Source organism: Aythya marila (genome assembly GCF_965140915.1).
Source record: "Aythya marila genome assembly, chromosome: 11".
Taxonomy (NCBI): Eukaryota; Metazoa; Chordata; class Aves; order Anseriformes; family Anatidae; genus Aythya; species Aythya marila.
In genome coordinates, this window is record NC_139052.1 from 4,295,234 (window position 1) to 4,304,648 (window position 9,415).

The following is a 9,415-nucleotide window of genomic DNA, read 5'->3' on the forward strand; positions in this document are numbered from 1 at the left end:
GACAGAGTGTCACCACGGCTGAGCCAGGAAGAGAACCCAGAGCTCTGGCTGTTTGCCCTCTCCGTGCTGCATTTTGGTATTAGTTAAGGCAGTGGTTAAAATAAAACACTGCCCAGCAAATCACTGATGTAGAAATATTTACAGGGCACAATTCAGTGTAAGCCAATGCATTGCCATCGACTTTATTAGAGTGACATTTGCCGATACCCCAAGCAATTATTCTTGGAAAGCCAGGTCCGTACCTTGGCAGCGGTCTGGTGCAGTACACTGAAGAGCACGAGGCAGGAAGGACAGGTGACTTTGAGTCAGGTAACCCTGCCTGGTCGAGAGAGGAAAATGGTCTGCAGCACCACACACAGCCACAACCAGTTGGCTCCAAGTGGCTGTAGTCAGATGTTGTTCAGACACAGCCCAGGGCGTGGGCACAGTCACCCCATGGTGACCGACAATGATAAAATAAACAGCTGGCTCCTGCCAGCCACGAGTGTGGGATTTTTTATTTTATTTATTTATTTATTTATTTTTGTGCTTCTTGAAAGTTTAGAGCTGTGCAAGGAGATGAGTGTTGGAGACAAAAAATCTTCTCTAGGTCAGTGAAATATATTCAGCATTGTCTGTAATTAGGGGGGGTTTAACTTCACCACGGTGTAGGAGGCATGCCTGGAAGCGGCGCAGCCCCAGTGCCCCAAAGCCCTCAGCTCTCTGCTCGCTGTTTGACAGCAATCTAATTGTGCCAGCCGTGCCATTTGCTTGGAGTTACTGATCTCAGTGACACAAACGCCCGGCTCCTGTGCTGGACAGGAGCCACCAGCTCATTTCACACAAGCCACACAAGAGTAACCAGGGTACAAATCCCCAGGCTGAGGCACAGGGCAAGCCACTGGCGTTTAGCTGCCAGTATGGCCTGCTGGCAGGGCACCCGGGCTGAGGATCAGACTTACCGTTCGGATCAAACTGCAACAGATTCTAATCTTCGGCAAGAGATTTTAGCCCAGAAGAGCAGCAGCATTGGTTAAAATACCCCAAATTATCACCTGAATCCAAATGTCCAAAATCTGACGCCACCGACTTCACCCTGCTCCAAACCCCTTGGTGTCATTTTTTACGCCTCTAACCTGGAACTAAGGCCACACGGGGGCAGTACAGGGGGGAAGTAAAGTCCACAGATAGGAATTTAATAAACCTGAGTTTCCTTTCTTGTCATGAAATCTGGAGAGATAGAACAGTTTCTACTTAGCAAAGTGGCCCGTATTTATCCCACTAAGTCCAGATAAATATTTCCATTCAGCCTCCTCTCTTTTCCTCTGTCTTTTCTCCCTCCTTACTTTTTATTTCCTTCCCACCTGCATGAATCTCTCTGCTAGAGCTGTAGCTCTGAAGCGCTTTAGAGACTGAGACTTTGGTGCACTTTGCTTTGCAAATACACAGTGATTGGGCTCCCAACAGGAGAAAAACTGTATGAGATGTGGAAAGTGATATGCCACGCCCGCAGTTTGAGGGGTGAACATTTTGTGCTGGAGCAAAGTCTCCAGGACTGTGGTTAAACACTCATGATTTCCATCATATAAACCAAAAATGCAAAATCCCCTCAGAAAGCAAACAAGAGCAATGACTGTGTGTTAGCCAAGCATCATTTTTGCATTATTTCCCTAGACTAGGAAACATATTTTTCAGTACCTCTCAGCTAAGCCCTTTTCCCCCTCAAACCCTCAATAGGGTTCATTCCTCTAAATCACTGGGACAGCTGTTCAAGTGCTTTTTTTTTTTAAGATGAAAGCAGACAGAATTTTTAAAATCCTCTAGTTTGGTTTTACTCTGGACATGTTCTTAATACATGCAGTATGTATTTACACAAACTCAGGAGTCCTAATTTAAGTTTGTATTGGAATTCACTGATCACCTTGCTCCACTATCATCTTTAAAAGATAAATCTCCTAGGATATATTCACAATATTCCACAATTTCTTTATATTCGATGTTGGTTTCATAAGCAATTGATTATTTTAAAATTGATATTTCCATCACATACAATTAGATGCAGTGATAAATGGAAGAGCTCTCTCAGATCCTTAAGGAAATGTCCCATTTTCTAATCATCACACTCAGCATCCTGTTCAAAGATGGATTTTTATCCATTACATGCTTTTTCTCCTGCTGTGCAATTCTTACTAAAGCAGAGAATTGTATTCTTTTATTTCAACATGCTCTGCATTACATCCCCTGTATCGTCCTTGCTAGCCACAGCTGTGACACTGTATCCTCTAAGAAAGCAAGAAAATTAATGTGGTAGAACATTTCTTCCACAGAATTATGCTTTTCAGGGTATTCCTTCATGAGATCCTGCAAAATAGCCTTACAATATTCTCAGTCACAATTGATGCTAAGGCAACAAAGACCACTCCAACTGTTTCTGCATACTGTCTAAGCCTTTCCTTGAGCAGTGGTTTTGTACCTGCCCCTATATCCAATCAATTAAATCCCATGTTAGGACTTCATTTTTATTTTTGCATCCTTCCAAATTCCTACCTGATTACATGGACCTGTTTTACCGTATGAGTTCCAGTATACAGAAGACTACTGTGCATATTTGATCTGCATACCAGCTAATGCACCTGTGGTCATAACAGGAAATCTGATCTATCTCATACACAGTTCCTGTACTCTGCTCTAAAGTCAGCTTCGAAGTAATTGGTTGTTACAGGGCAAAATACCAGTCTCTTTTAAAGGAATGACAAATCAGCCTTTGACTTATAAATGGCCAGGATTTGGGCCTAAATCTTTTCTGTCTTCTGTCTCTGATAGTTTGCTATAATTTGAGAGAACCAGTTCTGCTGATTTTGGGTACACAAATGTTATGGTTGTCTTATAGAGAGAATAGCATTTAGCTCATAATAGTGGCCTGTATTTTTAAAGTTTAAAAGCCAATTCTGAGACCCTGTCCTGGATGCCTAAATGCGTATGTGTCTTATTTATATAGGGGATGTGTATTTTGGCACATGAATGTAGTACACAATGATCTTATTTAGCAACGTTTTTAAGAACATGCCAGTTTTGCAAAACCAAGCACTCAAATATGTCAGAGAGTTGCGTCTTCTGTTGAAAAGGACATACGACAGAGAAATGTTAGCTTGTGATACCTACTCACTGTTCCCGAGGAGTGAATCTTCATTAAAGTCTTTTTTCAACTTTCGTCTTACAAAAAAATCTTATGTTAAAGTGGAACATATCATCAAGTAAGGCACAAGGTAAGCACTTTTTTTTTTTTTTTTAATGTAATGAGAAATACCTGGTGGTCTGGATGCTGTTCAGACTTGTTGGTTTATTGAGCTGCTTTTTTAACAGAGATATTAGAAATTAAAGCTTAAAATTAGATTCCTTATTATAAGATTCCTTGTCACATATGACTGAGAATATTTGTGAAAACACAAATTGGTTCACGTGAGAGGCTTAGGAATCTACTGTTAGTTTTAATTTCCAGGTTCAGTCCTTCAAGTCAACAATCAACAATTGACTCACTCTCAGACCCAAATATTGCAGGGTTTGCTGATTTTCCTGTGTGATTAAGATGTCTACATTCTATTGAAAATCAAAATGAGAATCTGTAATTCTGCTGAAATTGTTAGTAATGTACTCACTGTGTTTACTAAGAGTTTTCTATATTTTCTTTTGAAGTTTTTTCCTGATAGATAAAGTAATAAAGTCCAAGATGAGAGAGAGGTAAATGCTGTTCAGGCACCATCCTAAAGATATTTTGTAATTTAAAATATTTAACATTATGTTCTGCTATCAATGGACGGATACTTGGCAAGATTAACTAAAATAATTGTTGAAACAGGAAAACTAGCGATCATTTAACAGTGCAAAAGGCTTCTAACATGATTCAGAGCCTGTGGGAAATGTGATATGGTTGGTTAATGCTGTGTCTGCCAATTAAACAAAGCTGGTCAAATTATTCATAGCAAATAAAGTCTGCTGAAAAGTGAATCCGTTTTACTCATAGCAGCCTATTCAAAGATGACTTTTATTTCTCTAAACACACTTTTTGTTCTGGTAAGGATAGGAGACCATCCACAATGCTCTGCAGTCTCCCTGACTGCTAAAATGCACAGGATGTGTGATTTTTTGTTCACTGCAGTTCCAGGACCCTGTACTGGCAGTGCCACTGGGTTACAGCACTGTGTCAAGACCTCACCAGCTTTCTGGAGAAGGTCCTATCTTCTTAGTTTTGCTAAGTACTCAACTGACTTTTATCCATTTAAAAATATATTTCAGTGGCAGCTTTGGTGCTGGAATAAATTTCTGCTTTTTCCTGACCATAAGCCTGCAACTGAGTGAAGGAGAAAGGAGCTGCTTACACTTAGCAGAATGGGAGAATGGGAACCCAGCCCTGCCTTCTACTTGTTTAACTCAAGTTACTCAAGAAAAAAACCTCTCCACTACAATCTCTACTTTCAGCTATATGAGAAGATCAGCCAGTGCAGCCAGTGCTTCTACTCCCAACACAGAGACAAAAGTTAATGAAAGCAAGGTCTTTAGGTGAAAATCTGCTGCTGCTATAGCCATTCTGTGGATTACCAGGAATGCTTTTTTTGTTACGTGGCTCTCCCACAATTTGAACAGGATTACATAAATCACTTTTTCACTTCACTGTCTGTGCATAGACTATTCCGTTTTTCAGTGTAGTATGAAGAATAAGTGGGTAAAAGCCTCTTGTTCATACCTTAAGCTGTCTCAGTCTTTCTCTCACCTTCCAGGCAGAGTATGGATCTTTTTTAAAGAAGTTGCAACACAATCAGAAGAAAATATAGAACCTTAAGAAACAATGCATTGAATCTCTGAAAAAGTTTACCAGGTTTCTCAACTTTTTTTTCCTCTACTTCTGAAAACAAAACGCAGCCTGCCAGCTAGCCTCATTGTACAGGAGCAGGTATCCCCAAAGCACTGCGCTTCCTGTTTCATGTAAATCTCCATTCTCCTTTTGTTTCCCATTTTGCTCTGCAACTTTGCAATGCTTCTCAGTGAAAGCACCTTTCCATGACAATCATTGGCCACCAGCTTCCCAGCCCATGGGCATACATTCTCTGTTCCCAAATAGTCGTAGTCTCTTTCCTTTATCCAGCTGTATCGCTGAATGCCAAGAGCTTCTCCTGTTCAGAGAACACATTTCAGCTCCCACACATTTTGGGTCTAAAATGATTTTTATGATAGCATTTATATATACAGCACCTTTTGTCCCAAAGCACTTTAAACAAATGAAAGATATACATGCTTTGCCCAGAGGTCATTTAATCCACCACGCCAATGCAGCCACCCATAGCTTGAAATACAGCAACTGTTAATAGTGCATAGCAATATAAGAGCAGTTTAGGTCAGCAAATTATGATCGCATTTGTTCCCTATGAAGCTGTTGCTGTAATTTAGGAAAGGAGTAAGCAGAATAATCACTCTGTTTGGAGTTTGGCCAGGAGACCAAAATTAACAGCATTCAGACTTTAGTAAAAAATATGCAAGTGTTTCAAATGGCCACAAATTACATGGACCTAAGTTTTGTTTTTAATTTGAAAGATGAATGAGCAGGTCATTTTGCTGCCAATGGGTCTGTAACTGGTTTGCCTCCGAGCCTTTTTCGATAAGTTCTTTCTACTTCTTTGTTTAACAAAGATTCTGCACTCAACATCTCTTTTCCTTCTGTATTAAATGCCTTGCAATCCCTCAGTTATAAAACCCATGCAAAAATGTATGGCAAAAACAAACAAACAAACAAAAAAACCAACAGTCATTATACTGTCCTGTGTACACTGAAAAGCCTTAATTTGTTTTAAAATAGTAATCTTGTCTTATGCCCAAGAAGACCAACAGTTTTCTATTGAATTGTTTCAGGGCAAATCAGACATCTGCTAGGAGCTTTTACTTCTACTTGCTTACCAAGACAAAGATTAGAAAGAAAAGCATCCTTTGCAATTTTAATTTGACGACTGACTGGGGTTCTGGATGCTCTAAGATGATTTGGGGTTATCCCAGGCGATTAATTATTTCTATTTCTGCCTCATGTGGAATCAAGAGTCTTATGAAAATGTCCATCAAGATCCAACAGAAGGAAAGGAATTGGCAACTACGAGGATTTACGGTCCTGCTTTCAGGAGTATTGGATGAAGGTGTTCACCCACCACCCTCCGGCATGCAATGTAGTCAGCAAGGAGTTTATGCTCTTGAGAGAAAGTCAGTCACGTATACTCATAGAGATTAGGAAGGGATTTTCACAGAAAGACCAAGTGTTTTCTTCATAGCTATTTAGATAGAGCTTGGTAAAAGTTAACATATACTTTCTACCAATTTAAAGATAATATGAACCCCCCAAGTTAGTCCAGAATGGCCAAGACCTTACTCAAAGACTAAAAGATGCAATAAAGATGTAGTCTGGAGCTTCAGGGACACGGCTGCTTTTCAGCCGTAGGCATACAGCTGCAAAGATATGCCTGAAGGCTGGTGGGCAGTGAGCCTTGGAAAAGGAAAAAGAGCAGGAAATCCAACAGGCCAGATCTCTTATTTAAAGGTCCTTACTGCCATTTCTGATAGCCATGCACAGGACTCTACCTGCTTATGTAACGCAGAATAATGCAGAATCCCTGCCCGACTACGCACAGCATGGTGATGGGAGCATGCCAGCTATTCCCCCTTTTGTGCCTCTCAGTCACATAGACAACGGGAAATCCTGGGCCTCCCCTGTCACTGCTCAACCCCTTCACCAGGGTTTAGGGCAAGAGCTCAGCTTAGCCCTGTTAGGCCATGAGCTGAAGGCCAGGCTTCAGATCGTCTTGTGCCAGCACACCTTCATCGGGCAGCTGGTATCTAACGCGTGTAAGAAGCTTCTGAGTCAGAGCTGGTAAATAAATACTCCTGATATGAGCATGAACCAAACTGACATATAGTTACTTACACAAGCAAAAGCCCTAGTGCAGACACAGTTGTGTGGAGGTTGTTTTTTCTGGGAAGGCGGGGAGGGCGGGGGAAGAGCATCTCACCCGCAGTAAGCAGGAATGTGCTGCGTCCACATTTGTAACACGCCCTTTGCTAAAGGTAGCACACCAAGACTGGCGCACCAGCAAAGCTTCATGACTGCAGATGTAGCCAGGCCTATAATCTACATTTGATCTTGGCAGTAATCTCCCACTGACATAATTGATAGGTCTGGTCTTAGTCATGGATTTCACAGAGCCTACCATTTACACTCTGACCCATAATTATATTTAGACTATACACACAACTCTGCCTGCTCAGAGAATAAAAAGCTGCACACTACATCTTTCAGGAAGACCATAGAGACTCCACACATCCATCGCTAAAGACAAAATCCCTTTTCGAAGCTTTCCATCATTCTGTGCAGTAGTTATTAATATGTAGCCAACATCCTATACGTATCGTACACAGAAGACCAGGGAAATAACTACGATATGATTTCATTATCCAGGTGAAAAATGTCCTTCCTTAAAGCAATCTGGTTATTGAGGAAGTACTGCATGTTATGAGATATGACCACGATATTTCTTTCATCAAACATAATGAAGCTGGTGCAAGCAATGCGAGACTTAAAATCTCTGTGACTTTCTACCTCAGGAGGCCAATACAAAGCAGAAGGCTTTTGCAAGTTATTTTATTATAAAAGCGAGTGAGTGATATGCATGCTTAAAACACGCGCTGAGGGAATGAGAGGCTGCAAAATATTAAAGTAACCCTAGATCACATTAGCATAGCTTTGATCGGCAAGAACAGTACTGGCAATAAACTTTAGCTTTGTACTGATTTTTTTTTTTTTAATTTTACCACAGTTTCTTGTAATATCCTTTGTATACCTAATCTTAACTTCAAATTCAGCATGCAAATTGACCCATTTGTTTAAGTCTGGTCTGATTTATACAGAAAATACATTCTGTTTCTTCAAAGGTTGACTGACTGAAGTCCAAGAACTGTAGTCAAAGGGTGTTCTTTTTTCATTTAAAGTTAGCAGTTGAAGCTGAAGGATATGATGCGTGTGTTGCCTAAACGTAATATCGTTATACCATAGTAACCCAGAAAGCTCACCATATAAAATCCCTAATAATTGTGTAATGAAAATATTATTTGTGGAATTTTAAAAAGGCCATCTGACTTGCACCAGCAAAGGAGGAGGATCAGTATTTCTTCAGGTGAACCAGAGTGCCTGCCCAGGGAAAAGAATACACTCACTTCTGAATTTTTCCATTTTCCATAGATCTGAGTTTCTGTCACTCAAAACAGTACAACAAATCTTGAAAGAAATGGAAAAATATACCTACTTCCCAGAAGGCATCATACTGGCCACTGCAGCTCAGATATTTTAAATATATTTATGGACTATATATATTGCAGTAGTTCCTCCCTTGGCAGCCCAAATTTTTAAGGAATTTTATTCACTTTCTTCTGGGACTGAAAATTATTTTCCTCATGGTTCTTTCTGTTCCAGAAAAGGATCATAATGGCATTTTGGTGTTGCTTGAAAAGGAGGTGACTGGATCTCCATGCAATACCTATGCTATGAGCTGCATCCTCAGGGCATGCCCTGGAGGTGCCACCAGCACTGAGGTATTGTTCCATCCTGCTGTATGCCATTACAGCTCACATCTCTAGCTGCCTCATTTGGTTCATTCCTTGTGAATGAAGCTCAACTCATGAAAAGTCAGGTTTTCAGTGTGCTTCCTTCCCTGCACCCACTAGTCTCAGTGCACCCACTTTGCCTGGGTGAAATCCAGAAACATCTTTCTTACCACCAGTCCTATTCACAGGCACTAGCAAAACTGAGCAGCCTTTTAGGGAAACACTTTCTTCCAGAAATGGTAGTATATGTGGGCATTTTACATTTCAACTTTCCTTACTTGGTACATTAGGAAACTGTCCACACTGTACAATGTCAGCTGTTATCATGACCATAGTAACTGGGCCATGCAATTCATCACTAATAGCCGTCACTAGAAAGCCAAGTGCTTCATGTAAAATTGCTTGTGCAACTTTTATTTAGCTTATCACATGCACTGAATGAATGAGGAAACATTGTCTAAATCCTTACTTCCAAGTTATTGTTTAAATCCCTTTTTTCAAGTTATTATCTAAATTCTTTGTTGTCATATTCTGTTGTATTCATTTCAGTAAGTGTTTAATTTAACATCAGGTAATTTTTTTCTTCCAGGCAATGGGATCATCTTCTCCCAAAAGCAATTCCTTTTGCCTTCTATTTTGTTCTGTATTGTTTTATAAAATAAAACCATCCCCACGTAATCCAGACAGCTCCAGTAATAGCTCCCCAACAACGTGTCAGCAAAATGGAGGGATACATGGCTCAAAATGTAAGCCAATGCAAACCAAATACCCTATGTCCAAACCTGAGGTTGTCAAAATTCCGAAT